Source organism: Balaenoptera ricei, chromosome 8 (genome assembly GCF_028023285.1).
Source record: "Balaenoptera ricei isolate mBalRic1 chromosome 8, mBalRic1.hap2, whole genome shotgun sequence".
Lineage (NCBI taxonomy): Eukaryota > Metazoa > Chordata > Mammalia > Artiodactyla > Balaenopteridae > Balaenoptera > Balaenoptera ricei.
This window is the reverse complement of record NC_082646.1, coordinates 100,527,776-100,543,173: the sequence shown is the minus strand read 5'-3', so window position 1 is coordinate 100,543,173 and position 15,398 is coordinate 100,527,776. Positions and strand designations below refer to the sequence as shown.

Below are 15,398 nucleotides of genomic sequence, written 5' to 3'. Positions count from 1 at the left end.
AGTTAGATGTTAGGTACTGTGGAAGAACTGTTATATGTTGTGTATATTGGGCACGTTAGCCTAAGAGTTGGAGTGAGCTCAGTGAGAGGATATTGATGTATTTGGTAGTGTTGGGGGTAAGATAAGGGAAGAGGTGGGGAGATGGTGACTTGGATTGATAACCTGCAATTCGATCTTAACCTCCTTCTGAGGTTAGGGAGGGGGACACAAGATATGGTGTGAGAAACAAGATTCCAGATCCCTGGCCTCTTCTGTTCTCTAGAGCCTTCAAGTAAGATATTGCAGGACTGTAGGATTTTTCTATTTAAGCTTGAAGCTGTTTTGATTCCTTTTTGAGGTACTAGGCCAAAAGCTGTATTTATAGAACTGGTTTTGACACATTATCTCACCCTGTCCTTTGCCTTCCTTACTGGAATCCAGCTAATGTTGCACTCTGCCTGGCAGGAAAGGTTGATTGAAGAAATGTACACATAGATATACAGCTGAGTGATTGAAAATAGCTCCAAACTTTGTAAATAGTCCAGCTGTAACGTTTGCAGTCAATTGAATTGCTGGGATAATTTCAAATGGTGTAATATAATTACTCAGCTCACATGTGGTAGGTATACTGCTGGTTAACCTGGACATTGGCTGTTTCCACACACAAGTTTCTGGCAAAGCAGGAAAAAAAAATACAAAAACAAGGTGCTTGTTTTGTAACAGAGCTTGAGTTGGGATTTTTCTTTGTCCCTCATAATTTCAAGAGTTTTCTTTAAAAAAAAAATTTCTGTAGAATAGATAACATATCCATATGTAGACAATTCAGTCAGTATTCCACTTCTGCAACCTTGTTAGCAATTTTTTCTTTATCCTTCCAGAGATATTCTATTTATGTACAAGCCATGTGTAAATCCTTTCTTTCTTTTTTTTTGGCTGCGCCACGATGCTTGAGGGATATTAGTTCCCCGATCAGGCATCGAACCCGGGCCCCGGGAGTGAAAGTGCTAAGTCCTAACCACTGGACCGCCAGGGAATTCCCAATCCCTTCTTATATAAATATATCCTCCTGATCAGTCCTTAGTGGTACATTGGAACTGCTTTTTTCTCTTTAATAGCTACAGAGTGTTCTATTGTGTCTCTGTACTATAGTTTATTTAACCAGCACCCAACTGATATGCATATATGTTTCCAGTTTTTGCTATTATAAACAATGTTCTTATGTATGCCCCTTTGTGTACATCAGGTGTAAGCTTATTTGAAGGTAGTTGATTTACAACATTGTGTTAATTTCTGCTGTACAGCAAAGTGATTCATTTATACATATATAAATTCTTTTTCATCTTCTTTTCCCTTATGGTTTATCACAGCATATTGATTACAGTTCTCTGTGCTATACAGTAGTACCTTGTTGTTTATCATCAGAATAGAAAGATCTTAATGCAATGGCAGTCAAACTACTACCCCAAACAGTTACTGGAATGATCATATGACCTGAAAGGAAAGATCTACAGAGACTGTCCTGAGATAAGTTGAACTATCAAAACCAGCAACCATTATTGCTGGAGAAGAGGCATGTTGCCTAGAGTAGGGAGGAGTAGCCCCTCCTTTTTAAAAAATTTTTAGGGGACATGGTGATGGTAGCTGAATCTGCAAGCCAGATATATTTCTTTTACTCTCAAAATGTTAGTTCCACCCATTTATGATCTCTGCCTTAGAAAAACATTTGTGGTCCATGTCTCATTCAGTCCTTTTCCCTTAAAACTACTCAGATGGATATCATGAGACCAGTCATCAAAATCAGCCTATGAATTCCAAGTACTTGTTATGCCTAAAGTTTAATAATCACCTCAGAAAAATAAAAGCAAACTAATATTTTGAGTTCTCCTCCAAAAAAGCATTTTACAGACTGGCTTATTTTACCAAATAGAGTGCTGTGACTCCAGAAAGTAAAAGTCTTACTGGCTGCTTGTGGAACCTGGGTCGCTTAGTCCAGTATCTTCACTTTAGTTCCCTCATCTGGAAAATGGGAATGAAAATGCTGAAGAATCTCCTTTGAGCACTCAGGAGAATAAAGTCATTTCCAGAAGGTTATGTATTATAGAAATGACTCTTCAGAGACATGAAGATTATAAGGTAATTTAAAAAGTAACTCTGACAGTGTTTTAGAAAAAAAATTAGTCACATTCTGCCTACATGGTACTAACATATGGTGCAGCCCTGATGAGCTGCACAAGTGGGCTGAAATCAAAATGCAGTTGGAGAGAGGAGCAGTAGTGACTCACTAGATGAGACAGATTTGGCCTTATGGCCGGGCAGTGAAACTAAGGCGGAACTGGTGGTCTTTGAACATGCCAGATTTCAGCAAATGATACATGAATATTATGGGAAATTGGAATGACTGAGCCCTTGGGTGTGGATTAGGTGCTTTGTCAGTGTCTCAGTCCTTGTAGCCCTCTGTATCTTTAGAGCCCCCACTTCTTCCACACAGTGGGGAACCTTTGCTGCCTCTGACTTCTGTGCACGGTTCCCTGTGTCTTTGGGAAGTAGAAGCTGCTAGGCAAATATTTAACACTGATATGCCTGGAACATTGGGTTCAAACTAGAAAGATACATAGGACAGTTAGCAATTCTTCCCAGAGAAAGCTGCACATTAGCTTAGCTACCATATGTAAATTGCTGCTGCTACATCCAGCAATTTTGTTGCCCAGGGCTGACAGTGCTGCCAAGGAAACAGGAGGAGCTAAAGACAGAATGAGATTCCTACTCCCCCCCCCCCCAATAGAGAGCTGTATGGGGAGGAGAGAGGGAATACTTAATGGAGATTTGAGAATTACTTGGAGAGTATAGGCATTTGGGGAGGAAGTAGGAAAAGAGATTTTTAAAAATGTATTTTGCATTCCCTGTCTGCCTCACCTGAGCACCTCCAAAATGGAATGCCTCTTAGGTGAGATGAACTCTTGTTTAGCTGTGTACGTAGTCATATGGAAAGATTATATAACTAAACAGGAGATAAGATGGCAGATCAGGGAAAGGAAGAAGAACAAAGTCCAACTCACCACCATTCAACTTTGTGAACCACTTTTTGTAGCAGTTTCAGAGGATTTAATAATTATGTTGGGGCTTCCCTGGTGGTGCAGTGGTTAAGAATTCGCCTGCCAATGCAGGGGACACGGGTTAAATCCCTGGTCCGGGAAGATCCCACATGCCACGGAGTAACTAAGCCCGTGCGCCACAAGTACTGAGCCTGCGCTCTAGAGCCCGCGAGCCACAACTACTGAAGCCCGCATGCCTAGAGCCCGTGCTCCACAACAAGAGAAGCCACTGCAATGAGAAGCCCGCACACTGCAATGAAGAGTAGCCCCTGCTTGTCGCAACTAGAGAAAGCCCACGCCCAGCAACGAAGACCCAACTCAGCCAAAAATAAAAATAAATAAAATAAATTTTAAAAATATTATGTTGGGGGCTTCCCTGGTGGCGCAGTGGTTGAGAATCCGCCTGCCAATGCAGGGGACACGGGTTCGAGCCCTGGTCTGGGAGGATCCCACATGCCGCGGAGCAACTAGGCCCGTGAGCCACAATTACTGAGCCTGCGCGTCTGGAGCCTGTGCTCCGCAACAAGAGAGGCCGCGATAGTGGGAGGCCTGCGCACCGCGATGAAGAGTGGCCCCCGCTTGCCGCAACTAGAGAAAGCCCTCGCACAGAAACGAAGACACAACACAGCCATAAATAAATAAATAAATAAATAAATAAAATTTAAAAAAAAAAATCAACCTTCTGGGGTCATCGGTAGACTATCCGGAAAGAAGTCGGAAAAAAAAAAAAGAAAAATATTATGTTGGCTTTGTCAGATAGGTGTTATATTTATTGTTTGTGACATACAGATAAGGATGATATTGGCAAAGTCAGGCTTTATGCCAATTCTGACTCTTGATTCTTTTTTTTTTAAATAGATTTATTTATTTTATTTATTTATTTTTGACTGCGTTGCGTCTTTGTTGCTGCATGCGGGCTTTCTCTAGTTGCCGCGAGTGGGGGGCTACTCTTCATTGCAGTGCGAGGGCTTCTCACTGCGGTGGCTTCTCTTGTTGCGGAGCGTGGGCTCTAGGCGTGTGGGCTTCAGTAGTGGCACGTGGGCTCAGTAGGTGTGGCTTGCAGGCTCTAGAGCACATGGGCTCAGTTGCTCCATGGTGTGTGGGATCTTCCCGGACCAGGGCTTGAACCCGTGTCCCCTACATTGGCAGGCGGCTTCTTAACCACTGCGCCACCAGGGAAGCCCCCTGACTCTTGATTCTTAAATATGGGCTGCTCGGGCTTCCCTGGTGGCGCAGTGGTTGAGAATCCACCTGCCAATGCAGGGGACACGGGTTTGAGCCCTGGTCTGGGAAGATCCCACATGCTGCGGAGCAACTAGGCCCGTGAGCCACAACTACTGAGCCTGTGCGTCTGGAGCCTGTGCCCCGCAACAAGAGAGGCCGCGACAGTGAAAGGCCCGCGCACCACGATGAAGAGTGGCCCCCGTTTGCCGCAACTAGAGAAAGCCCTCGCACAGAAACGAAGATCCAACACAGCCAAAAATAAAAATAAATAAATAAAAATTTTTAAAAAAAGTATAGCATTGTCTAGAGTCTGTGCATGTACTTTATAAAAAAAAAATGGGCTGCTCACAAGAAAATGTTTATAATTGTCACATGAAGAAAGTGTTGCCATTTTGCATAACATTGTTAACACTACTGAACTGTACACTCAAAAATGGTTAGATAGTAACCTTTTCTCTTTTTTTTGGCCGCACTGTGTGCAGCTTGTGGGATCTTAGTTTCCTGATCAGGGATCGAACCCGTTCCCCCTGCATTGGAAGTGTGGGGTCTTACCCACTGGACCGCCGGGGAAGTTCCTGTGTCTTTTTTACCACAATTTTTTTTTTAAAGCTGGGGAAAAATTGTTGCCTCTAAAGAGAGGATGAGCATACTGGCCAGTGGCGAAGGAGATGAGGTTGAGGTCTGTTTATAATCTTCTCTCCTAGGGTCAGGGAGAGGACACATGTAGATGACTCAGTCAGTAAAGAATCAGAAGCCCCAAACTTAAGTGTGAATCATGGAAATAGTAGCCACAGAGCAAGTGTCGGAAGTGGGGGGGGGGGGGAATGGTTTTTATATACCCCACAGAGGAAGTGTCACGTTTTATCCCTGCTGACCAAGACAAATCAGAACTAAGCCTGATGTACAGGACTCAGGCTGTTTAACATGGAACAGTTTACTACTGTGGAAGGAGATGCTCTGGGAATGATAAGAATAGAAGAAGGGCATTTACTGTGTGTTTCATTGTATCTGTTTAATCCACCTAATCACCCCCATTTTACAGATGAGCAAAAACAGTTAGTGGTTAAATAGTTTTTCAGTCTTGAATCCACCTATTTGTTGCTGAATACTTTTACACATTTTATTTCATTTGATGCTCTAGTCTTTGAGTAGATTCTACTCACTATTAGTTGTGATGTGTGTGCCCAGGATCCTGAATTAGAATCTGGTGGCAGCTGCTATTCCCTGGCTGCAGGTTCCTAGGGAAAACAGGTAGAGTGGCTAATCCAGACAAACTCAACTGGATTTAGCACTAATCCCTGGTGGAGTTCTGCATCATGAAGAGCTTGGCTAGCTAGGATAGCTTCCAAAGTTGATCCTTTTATCTGGTTATTTGGCTTTCTAGGGTATGTGGGTGGGAGGACATGCAGTTTTCCAAAGCAGTAAGCCCAACCTTCTTATTGAGCCAGCCGTATAACAGGAGGAAAAAGAAAGAAGTGAGGGCATTGCAAACAGTCTAAAGGTAAGAAACATTTTTTAAAAGCACGATTTTCCCAAGTCATTCCTATTATTTGTCTCCTCTTCCAGTTAGAGATTTGTACAGTGGCTTGAGTGTATTCTGGGCATCCATTGGTTCCTTTTGAGATAATGTGTATAGTTAAGTCCTCTTTTACAGGTGAGGAAATTGACACTTAAGAGATGTTAATGAACTTGATCAGAGTCACACATCTACTGAGTAACAGCAGGAAGTTTTCACTACCCTTAATCAGATCTCTCTCAGGACAGTTGAGACTTTGGACATTTACCTACTTACAAGATTTGCCTAAGAAAAATGGTCAGATTCAACTTTATGGCGCTCAGCATTTAAACAATCTTTTCTGTGGTTTGCGTGCATGATCTTCCTTATAGACAGTTTTTAACCTGATGTTCTACAGGACCCAGACTGTTCAATGTAGAGCAACTTATTACAGTGGAAGGAGATGCTCTGGGAAAGATGTGGCTAGGAGAAGGGAGTTTACTGTGTGCTTCAGTGTATCTGTCAGGCTTTCAACCAAGGTTCCAACTGCCTGGCATTATATTCATTCCATCCAACTCCTTCATTGCCTGGATTCATGTGATCTTGAGAGTTACTTCATTGTGTCTTTTCTCGTCTGTAAATGGAGATAGAATAGGTAGGAGCATTAAATATAAAGGACTGAAAACACCGCATGGCATACAGTAAATACTCAAAACATGTTAGCGTTTATAATTGTAGCCACTTGTAAATGACTGGACATTTCTCCCTACTTTCCGGTGATAAGGTGTGCAGATTTTAAATAGCATATACCATCAATTTGAGGATGCACGCATTTATTATCATTGATGGCATCTTAAATTCCTTGATTTGTGATAACCTGTTAGATTCGAAGAGAAAAATCTGTGCAAAAAACTATTCATCTCAATGCTGGATATAAAATCAGTGAATTATCTATTGTTTTGAACTATCCAGGCCTGTTTTCAAATTTCCCAGGAGACCTATGGTTACCCTGAGGGCCAGGAGAGGCAAACAGGTAGGATCTGCCTTCCCCCCTCTATCTTCAACCTGAACAGCTTCACCTTTATGTTTATGGGAAAAACACTGCATTTAAAAACATTTCAAAAACCTCTCATCTGGATAGTTCACTTCTTCTTTAGCTCCCTGCTTTATATCCAGGTATTATTGAGAGCACTTACTAACAATTGTTAGTAAGTTAGTGAGTCATGCTCATGAGGCTAGGGTCATGGGTTCAGGCCTTATGTAGGCCACTGAGAATTACTGTGCCTGTTACCAGCCTCTGTATCTGGAGTTTGGTTCAGTGCATACTATGTAAGAGCTGTTGATGGTGATTGAGTCAGTGACCATCTATCTTCCTGTAAAGGACTGTGTTTTGTTATTTACTCAAGATACAGGCCAGCAGAAAACTCTGAAAAATAAGAAAGGTTCATTACCTTGCCTACACTAAGGGAGGTGTGTAGGAGATCTGAGACCTTTCCTCTCAGCCCTGAGAGATGATACCGTTCATTCACTCTTGCATCCTTGAAACATGTAAGTTCCAGGATATATTCCAAAACCAAATATAAATTATTTACAGTGTGGGATAGGTACTTGCCTTTCAGAGTCCCCTGTACCATTGACTTGCCAAGTACAATTTTAATACATCATGGCAGGTCATGTTTGGAACATCTAAACATATCACAAGCAGACAGTCCTGCTCGTTTCCCTCCATCCTTGTCTGTTGCGTTGCTCCCCACCCCACCTACCTTTTTGGTGCTCCTTTCCACCCCTAACTCTTTTCACCCCTCTTTGGAACCACCTTTATGCCTCTACACATGGTGATTAAGAACATGAAGATAAGATTAATAGAAATAGACTCTCTTTAGCTCCAGGGAAGTACAGGACAAAGGTAGTTCAGGCTTCCTCACAGATCTTAATGCATTTAGTTTGGTTCCCCACAGAAATGAAAGATGTGAAAAACTCAAACCTGAAGCTTTTAGTTTCCATTTAGCTTTCCTCTCTCCCCAAAGCATTTCTGTTTTCTTACAGACAAGGCAACAAAATGTAGGAAAATTAAAGCTGGAATGACAAAGCTTTTAAAGAAAATACCTTCTTGGGACTTCCCTGGTGGCCCAGTGGTTAAAAATCTGCCTTCCAGGGCTTCCCTGGTGGCGCAGTGGTTAAGAATCCGCCTGCCAATGCAGGGGACACGGGTTCAAGCCCTGGTCTGGGAAGATCTCACATGTCGCGGAGCAACTAAGCCTGTGCGCCAGAACTCCTGAGCCTGCGCTCTAGAGCCCGTGCTCCGCAACAAGAGAAGCCACTGCAATGAGAAGCCTGTGCACTGCAACGAAGAATAGCCCCTGCTCACCGCAACTAGAGAAAGACCCATGCGCAGCAAGAAAGACCCAATGCAGCCAAAAATAAAATAAATAAATTAAAAAAAAAAAACACCATTCACTTAAAAAAAAGAAAAAGAATCCGCCTTCCAATGCAGGGGACGCGAGTTTGATCTCTGGTCGAGGAACTAAGATCCCACATGCTGCAGGGCAACTAAGCCTGCGTGCCTCAATGAAAGAGCCTGCATGCCACAACTAAGACCCGATGCAGCTAAAAAAACTAAATTAAATTTTTTAAAAAAGAAAATACCTTCTTGTGTATTAGTCTTCCCACTGTCCTCCTGCAAGTGACTAGGGCCTGTGTGGAGGAAGACGGTGTGTCCTTTTTTTGTGTGCTTAAGTTTTCTTTCAAAAGTCTTTGGGTGACTTAGTAGGATGATTAATATCCTGCTTATGTGTTTGTTTTTTAAATAAATAATTCACTTTCCTTTTTCTCTTGGCTATGCAACTAAGGTTGTTCCTTAGCCCCCTATATATAGGGCTGCTATGTTCTCTGGGACCTAGATGTGTGTCCTTCATACTTTAATATAATGGCCCTTCTTAACAACCCCAAGCCTCCCTTTTTTTTTTTTTTTAATTAATTTATTTATTTATGGCTGTGTTGTGTCTTCGTTTCTGTGCGAGGAGGGCTTTCTCTAGTTGTGGCAAGCGGAGACCACTCTTCATCGCGGTGCGCGGGCCTCTCATTATCGCGGCCTCTCTTGTTGCGGAGCACAGGCTCCAGACGCACAGGCTCAGTAATTGTGGCTCACGGGCCTAGTTGCTCCGCGGCATGTGGGATCTTCCCAGACCAGGGCTCGAACCCATGTCCCCTGCATTGGCAGGCAGATTCTCAACCACTGCGCCACCAGGGAAGCCCCCAAGCCTCCCTTTTGCTCTTTGTATCCTGGAGATTCCCCAGCTAGCATGCAGTATGAGTCTGGTCTCACAGGGTCACACACTAGCAGTGTTTCTCAACTGTTCCATGCAACATATTGGGAAACATGACTCCTTGGTCTTTTATTTACCCTTTATATCTTCCAGAATAAAACTAACAAGTAGACATTTAACTTGTTCTCTACCCTCCAAGGTAACAACTACTTCAGAACCCTCTCAAGACACACTGTCTCAATAAAAGTTTATACTGCCTAGATGGTCACATTTCTCAAGAGAGATAGACCATGGGCTCTGGAGTTAGAATCCCTCATGTAGATTATTTTAGCATCTAAATTCTTAGGGTAATCCCCACCTTAAATGGTTATAATGATACAGGATTGAATGAGGTGTTGTGAACTTAGAAAATGTAAGTTCCTTTCCACTTAATAACTTGATGATGTAGGCAGGTCCAAGAAAGTGCTTTTAGAAGTTTTTTTTGTTAGTGTAGACTTTGCATTAAAATGGTTGGGAGCATCATTACTTCATTAGCAAAATTGAAGACCAGTTAGGTCCATATGAAAAGTCAAATTAAGTACTCAAGCACCCATTTTATGTCAGTCAAGAAATGTCTTTGTGTTCACGGAGGGTAGGTAGAGTGCAGTGTCTCACAGTGAGTTCTGGTTCTAGCTTTGTCTTTGAGAATTCTTACACTTTCCAGAGTAGACTTGGTGACTTTCAGCAGTTCTCTGTCTGTAGCCAGGGCCAGACAGAAAGTACAGTTGGCAGGAGTTGTAGATGGAAGTTTGTAGGAATTTGGGCAGCTTTTATAGAATCAATCTTGCAAGATTGTTCAATAATGTTCAAAAATGAAACAAACTGGTTTTGTGGTTCCTCTGTTTGCTTTTACCTTCAATTAACTTCCCCATCTTCCGATTTGTTGTTGGTTTCAGTGGTTCACCACCGTCCTGGGGCCACCAATATGCATTTACAAGGCAGGAACTTGGGGTTGCCTTTTAAGAGCTTTATGCCTGGCACCAGCCTATTCAGGAAGGTTGGTCTGGGGAAATATCATGGCCTCTTCACATTAACAATATGATCGTTAATTGCTAAAAGGATTATACAACCTTTAGCTTTATTGTAGTTTCCCACCCAAAAGCAGATGCTAAAAAATGATTGTTTTGGTGACCTAGCTGTGCTGCGGTTCAACTTCATAAATCCTAGTCAATGTTTTGCTGTTTGTTGTGACATTTTGTGGTAAGCCTCTTCTTAAGCCTTTTAGTACTTTAGTTCTCCATTTTTAAGTTGATGGTGTTCTTAAATTAACTTTGAGATGTGAAATGTAATTTATCGTTAAGGTATTGTATACTTTAAAAATGGGAGAGGGAGAGTTTGTTTTTTATCTTCAGTCTTGGTGACAAAGGGGCTTTTCCTTGGAAAGAAGCTACATATTTGGGATTATGAGAAGTATAGGCATGGCCCACTTATTTTTCTTTCCTTGGTTTTTTAGAGTGAAGACAATAGTCCAGAGAGGGAGGTGGAAAGCTACAGGTATGGGCTAACTGCTGGATGGTTGTGCTCTGTGGTTTTCTTTTTAACCTTCTTGCATGAGGCCTGTTTTGCAGAAGTGAAAAAATTGCCTTCAGAAAGATGATGGCTTTTTTCCTACATTATGGGATAAATTTCCTGTTCCTAGGAAGCTAGATTTTTTTTTTTTCCTCTTTTCGAACTCTTTCTCCTCTTTCTCCTTAGCTGTTTCCCAAGGCAGGCTTATCTCCCATTTGAACTAGCTGCTGCCTAGTCCTAACAGTTGGGGCTGGGCAGAGGTGGGGGGAGGGGGGGAGGGTATGTATGTGTATGTATGTACATCTGCACACAGCAGCTGCCCAGCTAGCTTTCTTTCCCCTTTGCACTTCATAGCTGGAACACCCCAAGTAAACAAGAACAACGATGAGGACAGAACGTAGTGGATTTCACACAGATAATATTACACTCCTGGAACCAGAAGTTGTTCAACATACTGATTTTTAAATCAGCACTGGAGCCTAAATAAAGCTTAAGCTTATAGTATATTGTTATCAACTAACAACTACACTTAAGTTCCAGAACTAGTTTGGGACCTGAAAATATGACCTGATTTGAATGGTGGTCACAATTTGACAGGACAGTTTATTTGGTCAGGGTTAGTCCGAGAAACTCCAAGGAAGGCTCTGAGCTTACACTTTTGCTGAGAGCACTAAGCACGGAAGAATGTCTTTCTGCTAGTCCTTTGACACTGACTGGGGAGAAGATAGTAGTGATTAAGGATAGGGAGAGGAAATGGAAAACTTAGATTTCAAAAAAGGTAAATTTTCTTCCCTTCAACCTTGTTCTATCTTCTCATATACCATATATGATAATTTTACAGGCAAACTAGCTTGCACACAACAATTACTAAACTTAGTGCTTTTTGTCTTACAGTGGTTTTAGATTTGGAATGGAAGTTTTTTTTTTTTTTTTTAAACTGGAAACTCTAACTTTATCCAGAGAAGATATGCTTTACAATTCTTGGAGGTATCTTAACAACCTAAAATGAAACTCCTGTCACAGAATTTGGATGCATTTGCTCACAATCTGGAAATACCATAAGCCCTAGGGAAGGAGGAAGGGGGCTTTCTGCCCACATCCTATCAGCAGGCCTTAATTACTAGAAGTGGTTGAGCCTAGCCAGCAGGGCATACAAGACCAAAAAGCAAAAAATGCAGGTGGGAGGCCCAGGAACAAAATCCAACTTGTAGAGATCCTTGGTGGGCACCAGTGTTTTTCAGATTTTTAATTTATTGCCAGGTTTTAAACATGGGGGGATTTCAGATAGAAATGGAACTTTTTTTTTTAAAACAATAATTCTATTCCTTCTTTTCTTTAAAACCCTCTCCCCCCTTTCAGGAATTTTTTCATTGTATAGATTCTCATGGAAACTCAACAAAGGTTTTTTGTTTTGTTTTAAATTATATTTAACTGTCACATTTTTGCAAAAAGTCTCCCACAAAGTGAGATGTCACAGAAATAATTAGCAATTTAGGTCAGTATATTTTTGCATATGCAAGGTACTAGCTTGGGAGTTTTAGGAGACCCACTAATTACATTAGAAGTACTAAATTTTGGAAATGAAATTCAAGTCCATAAAGGTTTTAGGCTAAATTTTAAGTTATTCTGGTTGGTTATTTTCAAGTGGTATCAATTGGTTGCTTCTTTTCTACATCCCTTATGTACCATTTAACTGCCAGAAGCTCTGGGGGGTTGAGGGGGAAAGCCAGTCTACTTAACTGTCTTAGGTTATGACTTTTCCCTAGGTTTTTGTACTTTTCCTTAAATAGACTAATGATGGGGATTTTTAATGACATAGGCTCTCTTTTATAATTTAGTAGTAGGCTCTAATTTCCTCTATGCTCATATAACCATACTGCACATTTTTGCCCTTTAAAACACATTTAGATTATTGAGATGGAAGTATAAAATCCCTTCACCTGTCACTGATTTCCCTGGTTACATCAGTCAAGATAGACAGCCTGTCGTTTGCACCTACCACCTGGGCTTTTTTGCTCAACTATGCTTTACTTTGCTCTTTCACTCTTTTAACAAAACAAATGCTGTGATTTCTAGCATTTCTCTCTTCTAATCCAGTTTTTTTTTTTTTTTCTCTCTAATCCAGTTTTTAAACTGTTTATTCCCTTCTGATATTCTTTTTTTTTTTTGGAATTTTTGAATTTTATTTTATTTATTTTTTATACAGCAGATTCTTATTAGTTATCTATTTTATACATATTAGCGTATATATGTATACACTATGTATATATACGTGTATATGTATACTCAATCTCCCAATTCATCCCACCCCTTCTGATATTCTAAATGCAGGGTGTGCTATTCTTTGGAGGGTTTCCCTTATCCTCTGATCATTTTTAATGATTTGGGTTATTAATGTTACAGCAGGCTGATAGCGCCTACCCTCACACAATTAGACTTTAAATTGTTGCCCTTAGAAAAAAGTAGAGAATATTAACGGCAAAGAAAACTGAGACAGCCAACCAGGGACAGAAGAGAAAACCATGAGTGTAAATTCACAGACATGTGGTAAAAAGAGACTGAGGGAAAGTTAAGGCCTTCTTTTGCAGTGGACCCTGGGTTATAAGCCTGGAATGTGTTTCTGAGCAAGAAATTTTAAAAAACAACTACTTATGGACAGTTTTCTGTGAATAACTTTTAATTCTACTTTTTAATTTCCCCCTAACAGCTGCATTTTTGTATTTCTATAATTGTTTTTTTATCATCACTTAACTTTGTAACCCTTTTCTAAAATTGAGTGACTTGTGATTAATTTCTGTTCTTTCTCTTCACACAAGCATGTTGAATTTAATTATACTGAGATAATTCTTGTGACCTGCCTGAAGAGAATCACCCTCCCTCATGTAATAACATTTCCATCTTGTAGGTTTTAAAAACAGTGCAGCCTTATAAATCGTAAATGAATTTTAAAACATTACAGCCTTTGGCTTGGTAAAGATTACTGTAAGGAGTGCACATCTTTCATACACTGAGCAGTACTCTTTTGTTATAGATGTGATTCTGATGAAAATAGAGATGTAATTAGTAGTCATGTATTTTTAGTGAATAATAAAAGCATAACAACCAGTGGCCTTCCTGAAAACTTGATTCCTTTTTAAAGGAATCCTTAAACTAAAAAATCTAATTTGGTTGTTAACTGGCCTCACAAAGTTGCTCCTTAGTCTAGGTAGTTCTCTATAGGAAGAGGCTTGTGATCGACTCCAGTGTACTTAGAAACAAGGACCAGCCTAACCAGTAACTCAGCCAGCCCCAGCCTGGGTTAACATCTTCTTTTTGTCTGGCAGTCAGGGCTTGGTGAACTGTGTGTGCTGTGTGCCAGCTGCACAGTCTCCTCTCACTTGCAGCCTGTGTCTGCTTCCTCTTTTAATAGGGTGGAAGAGAGCTCCTGTCACTTCTGTCTCTAAAGTAGTAGATCAGATGGGCAGGGGCTCTGAAAAAAACAGAAAAGCAGTTATCTGCTATTTTAGTTCTAAATGTTGGGTAGTTATGTCTGGATATTGGACAGAAGACACAGTTTCTACCTTCCTCAGTCAGATGCAGACAGGTGTCAGCCATCGTTACACAGACTAGAACATTTAGGCCTGTGCCATGACATTACTGCCTTTCATTATTTTTTGTTAAAGTCATTCTCTATGTTTAGGAGTTCATCTGTTTACCTCTTTACAGGCTGAACATAACTTCTTTTTTTCAAAGTTCCCTGTATTGTGAACTGAGCTTGAGTGAAGTGAAGTCTTTGAGGTAAGGCAACCCTAATGATAAAAATGGAAAGAAGGCCTGTGAAATTTGGGAGCCTTCAGAGATACAGTTTTAGAGTCACTGCCTAAATATTGAAATGCCACCATTTGTTGTTTGGAGGGATGTGGAGCTAAATTGAGAATGGGAGTACCACATCTGCCTCGACTGCTAAATATATCCATCTCTGCTGCTCACCCATAATAGAATTTTTATGTGCACATTCATTAATCTTGGTTTTAGGAACAGTTTAAAAGAGGGCAGCCGCTGAAGAGACTTAGGCTACATTCCTGTTTCCTTCCTTTAAGTGTTTGAGTATTTGTCCCTGGTAGGCCCCAGTTCTTTTTCATTATTATCACTGTGGTGGCTTTTGTTTAGTTTTCTTTTGTTTTTTGTTTCTCTAGAAAGGTCAAACTACTGAAAAAACAGTGTTCCTTAGTACTTTATCAAGAGGCAGAATATACTATTCCATTTTTATTTTTCACTTTTTAAATTTTCTGGCAAATTAAGATTCAGAATTAGTAAAGAAGTTTTGCCCTGTGCTATCTAAATGAATGTCAGTGAAACAGCAATTTTTAAAGTTTTCACTGTGATGAGGAACCATTAGGTAGCATATTTTGCTCTCAAGACCATCAAGAAAGCAAGGTTGGTCCAGTGCAGGTAGTAGTATAAGAGCAGTATGTTTCTGGTGGCCAGTTCTTCAGCCAGCTTGCCTCTGGCCTGCTTCTGATGGATGGTCTGAACCATTAAATGACTCTTCTGAGGTTAGTTTGGAACCCAAATAGTGCGTTCGTTGCTGTCTTTGGCACGTGGAAAATAAGTTCAAACCAAGGCTAACAACCCAGTTCTTTCTAAAAACATTTTCAGACCACATGAAGTGAACTTTTTTTTTTCCCCCTTTTCTTTTGCTTCAGGTAGTTTCAGGCTTTGGGGGTCCTCAAAAACTGATTCTCAGGGAGGAGTTTGGAAGATGTGAAACAAGCTTGTGTTTCTTCTGCTCTGTTAGCCACTGCTATCTTCATG

At 40.8% G+C, this 15,398-nt stretch overlaps 1 protein-coding gene across 13 annotated transcripts in view; it reads left to right on the top strand.

Annotated features, from left to right (window-relative positions):
* CELF1 (CUGBP Elav-like family member 1) overlaps positions 1-15,398 on the top strand; it is a 72,114-nt gene that overhangs the window by 26,150 nt on the left and 30,566 nt on the right. For 9 of the 13 annotated variants that reach the window (XM_059931587.1, XM_059931589.1, XM_059931583.1 and 6 more), the window contains exons 2-3: positions 10,549-10,589; positions 14,310-14,381. The exons of 2 other annotated variants lie outside the window; for them this stretch is intronic. The gene's annotated coding sequence lies outside the window, so the exon portion shown is untranslated. The remainder of the gene's footprint in view (positions 1-10,548; positions 10,590-14,309; positions 14,382-15,398) is intronic. 2 more of the 13 variants (XM_059931593.1, XM_059931580.1) reach the window with 1 other exon arrangement.